This window comes from Schistocerca serialis, chromosome 6, assembly GCF_023864345.2.
Source record: "Schistocerca serialis cubense isolate TAMUIC-IGC-003099 chromosome 6, iqSchSeri2.2, whole genome shotgun sequence".
NCBI classification, from domain to species: domain Eukaryota; kingdom Metazoa; phylum Arthropoda; class Insecta; order Orthoptera; family Acrididae; genus Schistocerca; species Schistocerca serialis.
Genome location: NC_064643.1, coordinates 440939476 through 440955453, shown reverse-complemented (window position 1 = coordinate 440955453; position 15978 = coordinate 440939476). Strand labels below are relative to the sequence as shown.

General features: G+C 44.0%; 1 long non-coding RNA gene across 2 annotated transcripts in view; it reads left to right on the top strand.

Moving 5' to 3' along the window:
• LOC126484197 (uncharacterized) overlaps positions 1-15978 on the top strand; it is a 641002-nt gene that overhangs the window by 234204 nt on the left and 390820 nt on the right. For both annotated transcript variants that reach the window (XR_007587823.1, XR_007587822.1), the window contains exon 2: positions 9865-10020. This is a non-coding gene — a long non-coding RNA (uncharacterized LOC126484197). The remainder of the gene's footprint in view (positions 1-9864; positions 10021-15978) is intronic.

The following is a 15978-nucleotide window of genomic DNA, read 5'->3' as shown; positions in this document are numbered from 1 at the left end:
AATTCATCTCACTAACATTCTAATGTAGTTGAAATTGCGACAGTATCGTGAAGTAGTGTATTAGTAAACTAGCAACTGATTGCGAGTCAGGTCAATTGTATCTGAAATGGCCCATTCTCAATATAAAAACAAACATCTAACTTCTCTTATATTATTACGAAACCCACAGTAGTTCTCATTTCAGTCGTCCGAGGTGGCCGAGCGGTTCTAGGCACTACAGTGACTTAGTAAGGCACTGAATTCTCTCTTGCGGTTTCAACAGCATTTTGCTAACTCCGGAACAACTTTCTTCTTTATCAAACCAATGGAAAGCCCACAGCCTTGCCGCAGCTATCGATTGCCCTCAACAGTTACATTATTTCATTCGAAAAATCGGTAGACGCTTGAATATCTCAATAGATACGGAAGTTTCGCATATTAAAGATACGGCAAAACACCCTCGTCTTTGCGCGCTATCATTTGCCAAAATCTTGTTTCAACATCTCATACCATTTATGAGATACGAGAGGAAACTATGAATATTTCATTCTTTTTTCTTTTTTTTTCACTGATCTCTAGTTCGTGGCGGAGAGCTTTTTCACACATTTCATTTTCTCGAGACTGGAAACCGACAGTGATATCACTCCAACTTTAAAGAATGATTCAATCTATTATCTTTATTTAATATTCTGCAACATGTAATCTAACACGCACCAAACACAAAATCATAGAGGCACCTATTTTTCACTTCAAACTAAGAATTTCTAGTAGTAGTTACCCAATAACGAAATATCACAATAACTGTGACTACTAACGAAATGATAGGCTTTTCATCATGAAGCTGACTGTTATTAAACTTTAAGATGTATGAGAATGAGAGTTTGTCACCGACTGGTTTCTTTAAAAAAGCGTTTGAGAAAGATCGTAGCACGCAGTCAAGCGAGCCTGCCATAACAGTGTGGCCATCTGCATACGTGCTTAACACACGCTGACAACTATGCTACCCTCGACTCGCTCCGCTCTGAACTGTCAAAAGTCGCAACTAATTTTAAACGCACTATAGGCTAAGGAAGCGAAATGGCGTTATATTGATCTTTCTAGTATGGACACACCTCCATTTGACGGCGACATTCCTTTGCGTTTCGTTGACGTTCTGCGTAAATCGACCATGCGATAAAGGAAATTTGGAGAATTCTGAGAGCCGGTTTGTGTATCTTTCTTCCGATGTGCTTTGGTCACAGCGTGGCTGTGTCGCAGCCACACTCTTTCCAAGTGGCGTACCCTCTCGCCTGGCATGCGGCCAAAGCTCTTCCGCCAGCCGCTATCGCCACTGCGCCTCTTCCCCTCCGTTACCCCCTCTACTGCGGCCCAATCCCCGTCCACAACAAACACACACACATACGCCTCTCGGAAACTGCGCCTCGCTGTTCGTAGTAGGCGGGAGAGCGAAGCTCATCCCGCACACTGCGCGATACGCTTAGCGTCACAGCCTCTGAAGAGTGACGCGAATTCTCTGAACATGGGTCGCACGTCTGTTACAACACACACACACACACATACACAGAGAGACGGAGGGGGGGGGGGGGGGACGGCGGACGCCCTGTAAGTAGTGCCCGAATGCAGAAAAACCTTTGTCGACGTGCATGCACACATAGGTTCTCAAGTCAATTTAAACAGCTATATTTCTTCCGTGTGAAATGTGCTGCGAGTATAGAGTAATTTTCCGCTGCACGAAACGTGGATCTGATCTACTTAACAGAGGAATTCACAGCCTTGGATAAGCACTAGACTCACTAGTCGGGAGGAAAGTAAATCAACCCTTGTTATCTTGATTTCCCTACATTAATTAACGTTGAAACTTCAGAATGAGATTTTCACTCTGTGTGTGCGCTGATACGAAACTTCCTGGCAGATTAAAACTGTGTGCCGGACCGAGACTAGAACTCGGGACCTTTGCCTTTCGCGGGCAAGTGCTCTACCAACTGAGCTACCCAAGCACGACTCACGCCCTGCCCTCACAGCTGTACTTCTGCCAGTACCTCGTCTCCTACCTTCCAAACTTTCCAGAAGCTCTCCTGCGAAACTTAATTAACGTTCTACATCAGAGTCCGCAGTTCGCTGTGAGTTCTTCTAGAGGTCTGTTGATAACAGTCTTGGATGTCCAAAACGTTAGGACTAATTAGTCAACCACATTCGTAGAAATTAGACTTGGAGTGAAAACGGCATTAATTCGTAAATAGCGTATAGGAAATTTGCTGAAAACGAAGTGCCGTAGCACTCATTCATGTCAAGCCATATGTTTTACACGTTTAATATTTTTAAATGAACGCAACTGCGACTGATACAAAAAATGGTTCAAATGGCTCTGAGCACTATGGGACTTAACTGCTGAGGTCATCAGTCCCCTAGAACTTAGAACTATTTAAACCTAACTAACCTAAGGACATCACACATATCCATGCCCGAGGCAGGATTCGAATCTGCGACCGTAGGAGTCGCGCGGTTCCAGACTGTAGCGCCTAGAACCGCTCGGCCACCCGGCCGGCTGCGACTGATACAGTTTGTTGCATAAATAAAAGTCATTAAACAGACAAGGCGGAATACCCTGTTTGGCGTTCTTTGGTAAATGGCGTACGTTTAAGTATTTGCACCGCAGCTGATGGACTGAAAAACTGCAATTGTTGTCTGCTTCGAATGAAAGTATGAAACATAGTTTCACCCGAACTGCATATCAAACGAGCGTCTTCCAAAATCTTTTCCTAACCATCGCACAAGGGAGCTTACTCCTCCCGGCTCGGACATTGTTCTACTCCAAACTGTAATTTTTATCCGTTCCACTTTGTTATTAAGTGTTTATCACTAGATTAATTAGGACGTAAATAATACACGAGTTAAGCAGTGCAGAAGTGGTGGAATTGCGTATTACTCTTCATTTGCTTCTGCTTATGTTTATGTAATTATAGCCTTATTGAAGTTGAGCGACTGATTAAGTCATTTCTTTTTGCTCCCTTCATGTCCCCGCTTTAGTACTTCACTATAACAGTTTGTAGTCACCTGTCCTTCAGTGTAGCTCGAAGCAAATGATCAGAAAAGACGTTTTAAAAGGGAATATTTCTGAGCTTCTTTCGTATTAGGGTTGTGTTCGGACTGGTGCTCATTAACATTATTTTGTACGAGAAACTAGAAGCTTTCCCGTTAGTTATGTTCCCTTAGTGTTTTATAGTGTTAATTCTTGTTTCATAATGGTACTCGTCCCTTCAGACAATATAACCCGTTGCGGTATTAAGGCATACACATTCCACATCTTCATCACGGTTATCGGTTTTCGCTTGATTTTGTGCCGACACGGTATTAACGGTGCGACTGCAGTCCAAAATATAAGTTTCACTTTCAGACGGATGACCAGTCCTACATAAAAGTGAAAATTTTCGTTAATTCAGGGTGTGGCGTAACAAGTAACGCGACCATCCCACCTATCGTTCTATAAACGAAGTAATGCCTCGAATATTATCTTATCCGTATCAGCATCAAAACCTGTCGACACTACGCTGAATCTCAGCTGACGTAAATAGTAATTCAGTATTTGGGTAACTCCACGATGATATGACTGGCGTGGGAACACAGGGAATCACTCCCTTGGGCGATCGTTGCAAGGATGTGAATCTGTAAACGATAAAGAACGTAGCGATGCGTCGGAGCTGGCGCGTAAGCTGCTGTGTTCCACAACGCGCAGATATATCTCTCCGCCAATAGCTGGCTGCGTGCTAACGTGGCACGTGCCCGCTGGCGCCAAAACCTTGACGTGACGTAGGAAGCTCATGGATGAGTAAGCGCCAAAAACCTTGGCAGCGTGCGAAGTGCGCCACTCGAAATACTGGCGCTGCCATCTAGCGGATTAAAGGGCGAACTACGGCTACCGGCCAGTGTAGGGCAGTTTAAACGCGCGCATGCGCTGTAGTGACAGGATTACGTGACATTCGTCGCGGAATGAAAGCCGTAAGCACCACGCACGGTCTAAAATCAATGTTTTGTTACCCACCGGCGCGGTGCATAATGTTACACAATGGAGCGTGTGCTACGGTCCTTCAGCGACAAATGGCACGTGATGCAGCGAGTAGAATAGTACCAAACATTTTTACTGTGCCAGAATTGAGCGCACAAGTGATCAGTTGCCTTTCACAAATATACCTGTCGTTTATCCGTGATTACATGTTTCTGTAGTCTGGTACGAACAGCGTACAAGAGTGGTGTGACACAATTAGACGGAAACCTTTTTGCGATCTGTACTCCAGACAGTAAAGCATTTCTCTGACACGGTCACGCAAATACAGTGGCGGGCCATTTTCTTACATACGGTGTAAGTAGCAAGCACAGTGCACCGAAATGTCCTAACATGCGCAATGAAATGCGGAAGAATTGCAATAGGTTAACATTACGAGTACGTACCAAGAGAGAGAGGCAGTCTTGAAAATAAGGAAAAAAATAGAAATACATCTTTCACTGATCATAAAAGTTTCATTGTTGTTTACATAGTTGTCGATTAGTGGTGGTTATCAAACACACCTTTTAAATCTCTGAAATGCTCTCGCATGAGTAATACACCATTTATAAGCAAATTCATTGTGTTGTCTTCACTTAGCAAACGCTGCCTGTGTATATATTCGTTTCTAGCGAAAACTCCGTCACTACCTGTTACTAATAACGTTTTTTTGTTCTCTTTGAATCTCCCGTTTCCCGTTTACTTACGCATTTTTGTAACAAAGTTGTGTTAATCTGTAACTGAAGGACATGCACATGATTAGCCTTACCGTGTTTTCTGAAAAGGTAACTATGGTGGCAAGTGGTTGAAGCGATTGTAGTCTTTTACAAAATAAACAACTAATGCCTGTTCCGAAAGTCTTTTTAGCAACTTTCTTTCCACAATCATTGCCACACTTACACAAAAATATTCATTGCACAAAAAAATGCTTCACGTGATGTACATCCTGGAGCTTAATGCAGGCAACTGTTATAAAAAGACATCCTGGAGCTGTATGCAGGCAACTGTTTTAAAAAGACAATGAGTAATTTGAGTTTAAGAACTGGGACTAATCTGAAAGTAGTAGTGGAACACATAAACAACATCACTCTTACACAAAATGTATGAAGCCGTAATAATATTTATCCAGCGCCGTTGTGAATTAAGGATAATAAGAGACAATGAAAACAGTTTCTAAAAATAATGTAAATCATTTTGATGATTTAAATCACTGTTTCATGAATTTTCGAATAAATCTAGTTAAAAATTTAAATATAAATGATGATACAAGGATTATGCATAAATTTAAACTAAACTATGGATACGTCTTTCAAAGTTGCTCTTATTGCGTAAAATACTTATTGATTTAGAGAGTCAAATGTTAACACAGAAATATCTAGCGATATGGTGACGCGAATAAGACACTGACGGTGAAGGAACGGCGTACAAATCCTTATCCGGACATCACGATTCCAGCTTTGCACTGATGCACGCGTGTGGAATGCCAGAATGGTTCCGTGAGAAATGCCCAGATCTGATTTACTGCTCCATCCTCGCCCAGTTGTGATTGTGGTGCGTCTCTAATTACCTATATTTTCTGCTGACAGACCCTAACTTCGCTTTTTCGCGTCGTCGTGAGGGCGCTAATAAGCCGCGCTTACGGGCAGAGCCTGTAGAAAATCGCGGCGGCAACCCGCTCGGCAGTCGCGCCACTTGTAGCGTGACGTCATGGGATGTTGCTCAAGGTCGCACGCGACCGCCGGCTGGTACGCGCTTGTCCGGACTGCCGTGTCGCGCAGACAGCGGGCGCGTGGCTCGGTGTGGACACAGCAGATAAGCTCCGTCGAAATAGAACCCGGCCAGCCTTGTGTGTACCCAGAGGACGTCAAACTACAGTCACTTGCCAAACTGGTACTGCTGAATGGCGCAGCTGGTGGCTCGCCTGAAAATATCATGCACGTGCGAGGAAACGTCCCACATTTCTAAGGCAAATAAAAATCAAACTGAGCAAAGGTTCTTTTCCGTTCAAGAAGATTCGATTCAAAGGATTTTCCGCTCTATGAAAGGAGTCGTGGGTTGTTTGGCTTCCAATTTTGGGTCGGATTAGCGCAAATTCTAACCTTGCTAATTCCCCAATGTTCTTACATTCTTCCTGCCGTTGGGAGTGAAATTCAACCATCGAGACCGATGACTGGGTCTTACCTCCGACTGCAGCAGGTTGCTACTATCCCGCAGGTTGCTACTATCTGGAGACAGAGAGACTGGCAATTTTTCAACGACGTTGTTATCCCTTCTCCTATTCCTATCCCATCTTACGGAAAATTTGAACCTGAACGTGAGAGAGTCCATCAGATATTTACTTCCTATGCAAAAAGACCATTCTGGTTCAGAAATGGTTCAAATGGCTCTGAGCACTGTGGGACTTAACTTCTGAGGTCATCAGTCCCCTAGAACTTAGAACTACTTAAACCTAACTAACCTAAGGACATCACACACATCCATGCCCGAGGCTGGTTTCGAACCTGCGACCGTAGCGGTCGCGCGGTTCCAGACTAGCGCCTAGAACCGCTCCGCCACTCCGGCCGGCGACCATTGTGGCATGGATAAAGAAAGGAGTGATCTAGATTCCCAAGTTTTACAAACAAGAATATAAAAGAAACACCTACAAAATTTAGAAGGGCGTCACACTGAAGGATGAGCAGAAGGATGCATCCAGGGTGTTTTTCTTTTTTTTTTGGGTGCATCCAGGGTGTTGCTTTTTTTTTTTAGTGTGATGTATTCCTTCAGGAGTTAGTGTTGGTCCAAACTAGAAGTTTCTGTGATGATATACTAATTCGGAAACCAATGCCTGCTGAGTTATGGGCCAATCTTTAGTCTAATTCCCATTTGTTACTTGGAAATAGACGCTATAGGTAGTGCAGCACATTGTCACACCGCATCCTTTAACCTTTGTTCGCAGTGAGTCACGTACTGTTTTCGAATACACTTGGCTCCATTCGGATGCAATGGTCACACGCTCCTGTCACGTCCGCACATTGCCGACGGAGTGGGCATACATCGATGCTTTTAAATGTTTAACGAGGAAAATCGCCAAGCAGCCGTGCAATTTGAGAAGCTATTTTATTTTATTTGCACAAACAGTTTCGGCAATTCAATATGCCTTCTTGTGGCCTATGGCTGTTGTTTAAATATCGATATATCGCCGGCCGGAGTGGACGACCGGTTAAAGGCGCTACAGTCTGGAACCGCACGACCACTACGGTCGCAGGTTCGAATCCTGCCTCGGGCAGGGATGTGTGTGATGTCCTTAGGTTAGTTAGGTTTAAGTAGTTCTAAGTTCTAGGGGACTTATGACCACAGCAGTTGAGTCCCATAGTGCTCAGAGCCATTTGAACTTAAATATATAGCTCTGAAAGCGGCAGTATATTTTCAATGTGCAGCCGATATTTTTATAGGACTGTTTGTCGATATATTTTTCGTCGATGTATCGATATATGTATACTTTTCTTTGGTATATCGGGGGCCGATAGCGATACTTTTTAAATATCGATATACCGATTGCCCGATATTTTTAAAAATATCAACAGTCCTAAATCTGGCCCCGTATGCACTTTATGTATAAACACTCAGGCGTATCGATATTAGTATACTGGAGCCATCAGTTTCTCGATGTCGCGAATTCGTATTTCAAGTGCTTACTCCGAAGACTTGACAAGTTGTTATCAAGTGTTCGAAAGAAGACCTTGAAATACGAAACCTTGACAAGTGTTTGATTTGCAGAAACTAGTTGTGAAAATAAAACAAAATACTTTCTCAAATTGCAGGCTGTTTGGTGATTTTCGTTGTAAAATATTTGACCAGCCTCTGTCCCGCGTCTACAATGGACCAACAGAGAATGCTTTTCTGTGTCCACATAGCCAGAAGTACAATCGATTCAGATCTGGTGAGTTGGGAAGACATACTACCGGGCCAATAGATTGCCCTTGAGACGCAGCGATGAGGTAGTGCTTCACGATTCGAAGAAAATAGAGTGGTGGCTCAGCGGGCATGAACCACAGTCGTTGCCTTTCTGCAAGGGTAACGTTCTCCAACACTACTGGTAATTCATCGCGCAGAAATCGATCATACAGAGCACCTGTTGATCTGTGTGGTAAAGTGTATGGCCCTATGAGTCTATTACCGTCATCAGAATACCGAATAAAGTTTCAACCGCTAAGATCGCTGAAATTGTTTATTCCCATAGATTACCAGAGTCGGCAATCCTCTGTTGCCATCTTCAGATCTTCGTTTGCATCATTACACAATCTTCTCCTTCAGTACAGTTGGAAATTTTTGGTAAATTCCTATGGGACCAAACTGCTGAGGTCGTCAGTCCCCAGGCTTACACACTGCTTAAACTAACTTACTCTAAGGACAACAGACACACCCATGCCCGAGGGAACACTCGAACCTCCGACGGGGGGAGCCGCGCGAACCGTGGCATGGCGCCTCAAACCAAGCGTCTACCGCGCGCGGCTTCAGTACAGTAAGTGGTGTTGTACAATGCGTGTTCTTGTTGGTATCGTACCGCACCCGGTAATTTATTTGAGTAAATGATTTTTGCGATTTTGACGATTGAAAAATTAATTCATGCTCATGCATTGATGATGGAACAATCTTTGTGCCTCACCTGCATGATTGCTCTAGGACATCTGCTCACTAGTTCTTATTGTGGTAATTTACGATACCATCTCTTGTGAGTCCATCCTCAAGTGTAAATAAAAAGCAGTATGTGAACAGCGGATCTTCAACGGCCCATATCTCAACAGTTATCTGTTTCCAGACTAACCATTACAGGAACTTTTTTTCCAGTTTTGACCGGTGCTGTTGGAATATGTTTTTTAAACACCCTTTGAATGCAATCAACAGTCATTTGGTATCCACTACTGCATGAAGTGGTCCTCTAGAATTCTCCACGAAATAACGACCTTAACCCACTCGCGTGTGTGTTCCCTAAAGTCGTCTATTAACTTTCCTTTATTCGTAATTTTTGAATATGGCAGTGTGTTTCACTCGTTCATCTAACGTCTACTCGTCGGCCTTTGTATACTGGCCACTTCCATTTCACTTTCATTGTTGACAAAATTGCGATTTCACTCCAGATGTTCTTTGACCAGTTTGTTTTCCCGTCTGTTGCAATTGCCAAAAAGCATCTCTCCATTAATAGCTCAGTAACCATGAGTTTATGAATGCTTGATGCGTTGACAGTGTGTGCCTCATTGTCGTAGCTCAAATTTGGTAATACAGACTATAATCTTTCATTTTCATTATTCACATCTTTTCCACACTATCTGTACTCTTTGGTTTGCACACGACATATTGTAGGGGGAAGGGGACCGGCAAACTGGGGGGGGGGGGGGGGGGGGAAGAAGTATGTTCAGTATTTTGGAACTCGAATGGCGATTTGTAAGTAGGCATAAAAAAGTTCCAGTTTCGACCCTGTTAAAAACCTGCTTAATGCCGACTTTTAAATCATTTTCTTGAAAGAAAACCGCCTGACTACACTATATTTCTCTCCTTCCCCGAAACGTTGGGGTTGGGGGGGGGGGGGGGGTGGGGGCATGCTCCCTCGTATAGGCACCCTTGGTTTATGCGTATACTTAACAAGGCCAGTTCGAGAACATTTTTCCACGCGAGCAACAATATCTTTAAAAATGTCTTAATCTGTTGGTCCTGGAAATAGTAGTACGTTACTTTTTTTCTTTAAAATAAGTACTAAAATACATTCCTCCATAACAGAATTGAATTTCTAATACTTATTCCAGTGCTAAATAGTAAAAGAAGAAATAATACATTTCCATTCATGGTAATTCCTGTGGTCTTTTCAGTGCAGCACTTCGTGAACAATAGGCTGTCATTCCCCAAGAAACGTTCCAGCACCTGACTGAACGTGTGCCTGCGAGAGTGGAAGCTATCTTCAAGGCTAAGGGTGGGCTAACACCATATTGAATTCCAACCTTACCGATGGACGGCGTCACGAACGTGTAAGTAATTTTCAGCCAGGTGTCCAGATACATTTGATCACATAGTGTAAGTTGCAAGCAATGTAGGGGAATAAGATACCGAACAATGTATGACTGCCTCCGTCGCCCACTGGCTGCTAAATAGTTTGATGACGAGGATTGACTGTTTCATGTTGCGGAGGTTCTGTGACACAAAGCATTCAACTTACAATGAAAGCATCAGAGGCGAGGAATGTTAAGTGTACAAAAAATTCACAAGCAAAAGTTGCAGAGAAATTATTGAAAGCAGTTACTTCCATAAGCCCGCCTGGTTAGCCGTTCGGTCTAACGCACGGCTTTCCGGACTGGGAAGGAGCGCCTGATCCTCGGCACGAATCCGCCCGGCGGATTTGTGTCGCAGTCCGGTGAGCCGGCCAGTCTGTGGATGGCTTTTAGGCGGTTTTCCATCTGCCTCGGCGAATGCGGGATGGTTCCCCTTATTTCACCTCAGCTACACTATGTCGGCGATTGCTGCGCAAACAAGTTCTCCACGTACGCGTACACCACCATTACTCTACCACGCAAACATAGGGGTTACACTCGTCTGGTGTGAGACGTTCACTGGTGGGAGGGGTCCACCGGGGGCCGAACCGCACAATAACCCTGGGTTCAGTGTGCGGCGGCGGAGGGGTAAAGTGGACTGCGGTAGTCGTCGTGGGGTTGTGGACCACTGCGGCTGCGGCGGGGACGGAGCCTCTCCATCGTTTCTAGGCCCCTTGTTAACATACAATACAATACAATACATGCATAAAATATTTAGGAGTGTGCGTACGGAGAGATTTGAAGTGGGAAGACTGGATAAAATTAATCGCGAGTAATGCAGATGCCATACTGAGATTCATCGCAAAAATCCTCAGGAAATGTAGTCCACCGACAAAGGATATAGCTTACAAACACTCGTTCGATAAGTACTTGACTATTGCTGTGATCCTTACGAGATAGGGCTGATAGAGGAACTAGAGCAGATCCAAAGAAGAGCATCATTTTTCGTTCCGGTTCATTTAATATGCACGAAAGCGTCACGGAGACGGTCAGTCAAGCCAGTGGCAGACGCTGTGAGAGAGGTGTTCTCCATCACGTTATGGTCTTCTGTTCAAGTTCTGAGAGCGTACATTCCTAGAAGAGTCAACCAACATATTGCTGCCTCCTACGCATATTTGGAGAAAGGACCATGAAGATAACATTATTGATCAAGAAAAGGGGGAAGTGACACCGGTTCTCAAAGCACCCTCTGCCACACACCATAAGGTGGCTATCGGATTCTAGATGTAGATGTGTCTTTTAGCATATGTCTGTGGGCAGCAAAATTTTAACTGCACCATACTGTAGCCCACCAACTTGCTAGTTTAAGCCTGATATCTCTCTCAACCATGACAATTTACATTAAGCATCGGATATCTGTTGAAATGTGCCACGGCAGACATAACCGAGGGTAGAGTTTGGCTTCTGATTGCCAGCAGAACGCCACCTTACAACCGTTTATCCTTTTCCGCCCGTGCGTGGTAGGTAAGAACAGAAGAACATTGGTGCGAACAACAACGGCTGAAGACCCCGCGTCTGCCGCGACAGACCTGCTGCCGACCGTGGTGGTCTCGCGGTTCTAGGCGCTCAGTCCGGGACCGCGCGACTGCTACGGTCGCAGGTTCGAATCCTGCCTCGGGCATGGATGTGTGTGATGTCCTTAGGTTAGTTAGGTTTAAGTAGTTCTAAGTTCTAGGGGACTGATGACCACAGATGTTAAGTCCCAGAGTGCTCAAAGCCATTTGAACCATTTTTGAACAGACCTGCTGATAGCTCCATCCTCTAGGCAGCTGCAGACTGCTCAGGCCACGTGCGTCCGCTTATCCCCTCCGCGTCTCTGTGGACACGGAGTCTTAACGGGGCGCGGCCTTGACATTCGTGGTTCGCCGAAGCGGCCACCGCTTGCGGTCCGCACAGTAATCCCCGGTGACTTCACAGACAGATTGTATCCGGGATATTGTGAGCCAGGCTCTCGGAAATCCTTACTCGCGGGCGTTACGCTTGAGCGCTGAGGTTTATTCGCACGTGTTACGTAGTTTGAAACAACTTGGTAACAGGTACAGTACAGACCTAAGACCGTGGGAACACGGGCTCTTGCCATCGGACTTCAACGTTGAGCGCGCCGAGTTCAACGTGCTGGTGAACGCTCAGAAACAAAGCGACTTGTGCGTACGGTACGTGGGCCCCAACGTGGTGTACGCTATCTCAGTGCGCTGCAGTGGCAGTTGTACGCTGTCTGGCTCGCAAATAGCACTGTTTACGAAATGGACGGACGCAGAATTCATACGTTATCTCTCTTAAACGCACATTTCCTCAGATGTCCACGTGCTAGCCATGTTGTTCTTTCTGTAGTAGACGTAAATAAAAGCTTCAATATCCATGGACATGTTATGAGGCAAAAAGGAAATTACCGTATCCAATCCGTGAGGACATGAGCTTATAAAAGCTCCATTACAAACAATGCGATACAAATTTACAGTAGTTCTCCACGTAGGATAAAAGTTGTTTCATGACTCTCACGTTTTAGTAAGATCCTGAGGTAATTCTTACTTTATCACAGTTCCTATTCGGCAACATAAACTTTACTGTATCTGAAATACAAAACTTAACACCAGAAAGTGCAAAATATCTTACTGCAATTAGTGCAAGCTGTCTTGTAGATCAAGCCAATCGAATAAACTCACTCCTCGGGAAGAGTGCACTTATATTTACATAATTTTGAACGTTATAGAATATGCTTTTATTAAACTAACAAGAAAGTACACTGAAGCGCTCAAAGAAACTGGTATAGGCGTGCGCATTCAAATACAGAGATATGTAAACAGGCAGAATATGGCGCTGCGGTTGGCAACCCCTATATAAGACATCAAGTGTCTGGCGCAGGTGTTAGATCGGTTACTACTGCAACAGTGGTAGGTTATCAAGATCTAAGTGAGTTTGAACGTGGTGTTGTAGTCGACGCACAAGCGTTGGGACGCAGCATCTCTGAGACAGCGGCGATGTGGGGATTTCCCCGTGCGACGATTTCACGAGTGTACCGTGAATATCAAGAATCCGGTATGACATCAAATCTCCGACATCGCTGCAGCTGGAAAAAGATCCTGCAGGAACGGGACCAAGGAAGACTGAAGAGCATCGTTCAACGTGACAGAAGTGCAACTGTTCTGAAGACTGCTGCAGATTTCAATGCTGGGCCATCAACAAGTGCCGGCCGGTGTGGCCGTGCGGTTCTAGGCGCGTCAGTCTGGAACCGCGTGACCGCTACGGTCGCAGGTTAGAATCCTGCCTCGGGCATGGATGTATGTGATGTCCTTAGGTTAGTTAGGCTTATGTAGTTCTGAGTTCTAGGGGACTGATGACCTCAGATGTTAAGTCCCATAGTGCTCAGAGCCATTTTTTGATTTGAAGTGTTTCAGCCTGCCAGGGAATGGAGTACCTGGACTGAGGACGCTTGAGCGGGGCCGGCAGCACAATTATCACTCGAGCAGCACAGAACTTACAGAGGCCGTCGTTGAGCTAAACGCAGATTATCCAATAATTTGTAAAACATCAGTCATTGGGCTGTGGTCATTCGATACCGATGGTAATCTTTTGTTGCGCCAGGTCAGATTTTTTAGCACTGAAACTGAATGGATCATTTAAAAGATACAAGATTACAAGGCTCATTGATTGTAAATGTTGTTTCAGAATACATGCAACAAATGTGATGAACCTAAACGCAATCTACTGCAGTTAATGAATGTTAACGTTTTAAGGGGGAGATACAGAGAACTTACTACGAAGTGCTTTCTTTTCATGCAAGTATTGGTTTCGCAAGGAACTACCGCCCTTAGCAGAGTTCTACTTGTATGCTTTGTCTTTGTGCTAATACATCGTAACTTCTACAAATTTAAGGTGCTTCTGCACGACCTGCAGCAGCAGCTTAGTGAAGATGACTATCTAGACGCTCGCTCCATTCAACCAAGGCATAAGGAATGTGAAAATTTTAGATGGCAAACTAGTAACATGGCCATTCTCAAGACAGGTTTACATAGATGTGCCTAAACAAAAAGACAGGCAGGAAGTGCATTCACAAATGGAAAGACAATCAAGGATTAAAATTCAAGCTCCCTAAAATAGCATGGGTACTCTGTACAAGCCTTATACCGGTTTTAGAAAAGTTCAAGAAGAAACGATCATAATTTTAGCAGATTCGCGCTCAGCTTTGATGCTGTTAAAATGCCATTACATCTTATGCCTAATCTCCTGTAACGTTCTTGGTACAAAAACCCCAGATACAGTAGAAATTTTATAGTGAGAATGGTACGACTTCAATTCAGTTATGGGAGATTCCAGCAATGTCTCTACCGCCTCAACATGAGCATATTTTCTTCATCTAGATGTGGCAGTGAGGAAGATGATAACCACATCGATAGAAGGTGTCGAGGAACTACTAAACTAATACACCGTCTGATGGCTTCTGGAAATGCTCTACCTACGAACACTGAAACACTTCTAGCAACGGAAGACTTGAACCATAGGGAAAGAAATTTTTTAAAATGTTTTCTATATTGTAATATAGTAAATATGTTAATTTCCTTATATCACTGACTTAAGTTCAGTTTAAATTGATTTAACAGGTAACTTTGTCTTTTTTTGGTTCTAAGGCTGGCTGGGTGATGCCCAAAAGCCATTAGTAAATTTAAAAAAGGGGGAACGATAATTATTCTTTGATTGCGGTGTTTACTCCTGGGCGACGGAACTTATGCTATTGTAGCACGTACGTGAATGTAGGCAGATAATTTAAGGACCCAATAAGAATTTAAGTACTTATCCGTTGCAAATAATTGGGAATATTTAAGCGTGGCCACTTTTAAATACGGTTCACCCGAGCCACAATATCGGAACTGGTGGAAGACAGCGCTCGAGAACTGGGATTTGGACTTATATCTGTAGATCCCAGTGTTTCAGTCCACTGAATGAGAGAACTGCCACAAATTGACTGTTAAGAAGTGTACACTCGTTTTTGAAAGAATGCAGAAACTTAGAAAAAAATATTCGAGACGTTAAAGGGAATTACAAAAGAATACACGCAAAAAGTACTCTTCAAAACATTTATTTACACAGATTCCTTGCGACGCATGGCAATGCTGCACGCCGTTATCAAGCATGATTTTCAATACCTGTGTTTACAATCCAAGGAACCTTGTCGGGCGATGGTCTGATTCAAACTGAGCTCCTTCCTCCCTTAGTAGTAGTCCCAAAAACCGCATTCAGCACGGCAATATTTGCCATCACTCAGCGCTTGCGTGCATTTGTGTATGCTCCATATCTATCAGTTCAGTATCAGCTGAACATGTAACGGCTACCGACTAGTAGGAACAGAACCAGAGCGATTTGTCATTAAACTTTAAAACCGAATTCGTTGTTCACTGCGAAAGTGACGTGGGTTCTCCACATCCCCCTGCCCCCTGGCTCAGATCATGGATACCCTCTTGTTCATAGGCTACGTTTGTTGATTTCTGGAGCTTACGGAGGCAGGACAATGGAAATTTTTCTTTGTATCCATCACTCTGATTGAAAATGCAGCTTTATGAATACGTGCTTATAACGTAATGTAATTAAATTATAAGCGATCTTTTACCTTACATTGTAAAAGCTTTCAAAAATGTTGCTATGAGTATTCTCTCTCATTTTTGTGGTCAAATGGGGTGTGAACTACGTTGGCAGTTAAGCACAGATATTGTTTCAATGTGTGCGCCAGAGTTGTAAAATACACTGAGGTGAAAAACGTCATGAGTTTCCTCATAATATCTTGTTAGAAGTGCTTTGCCCGGCTTACTGCAGCAACTCAACGTGGCATAGACTGAACAAGTCGTTGGAAGTTCCCTGCAGAAATACTGACCCACGCTGCCTCTAAAGTCGTCGATAACTGCGAAA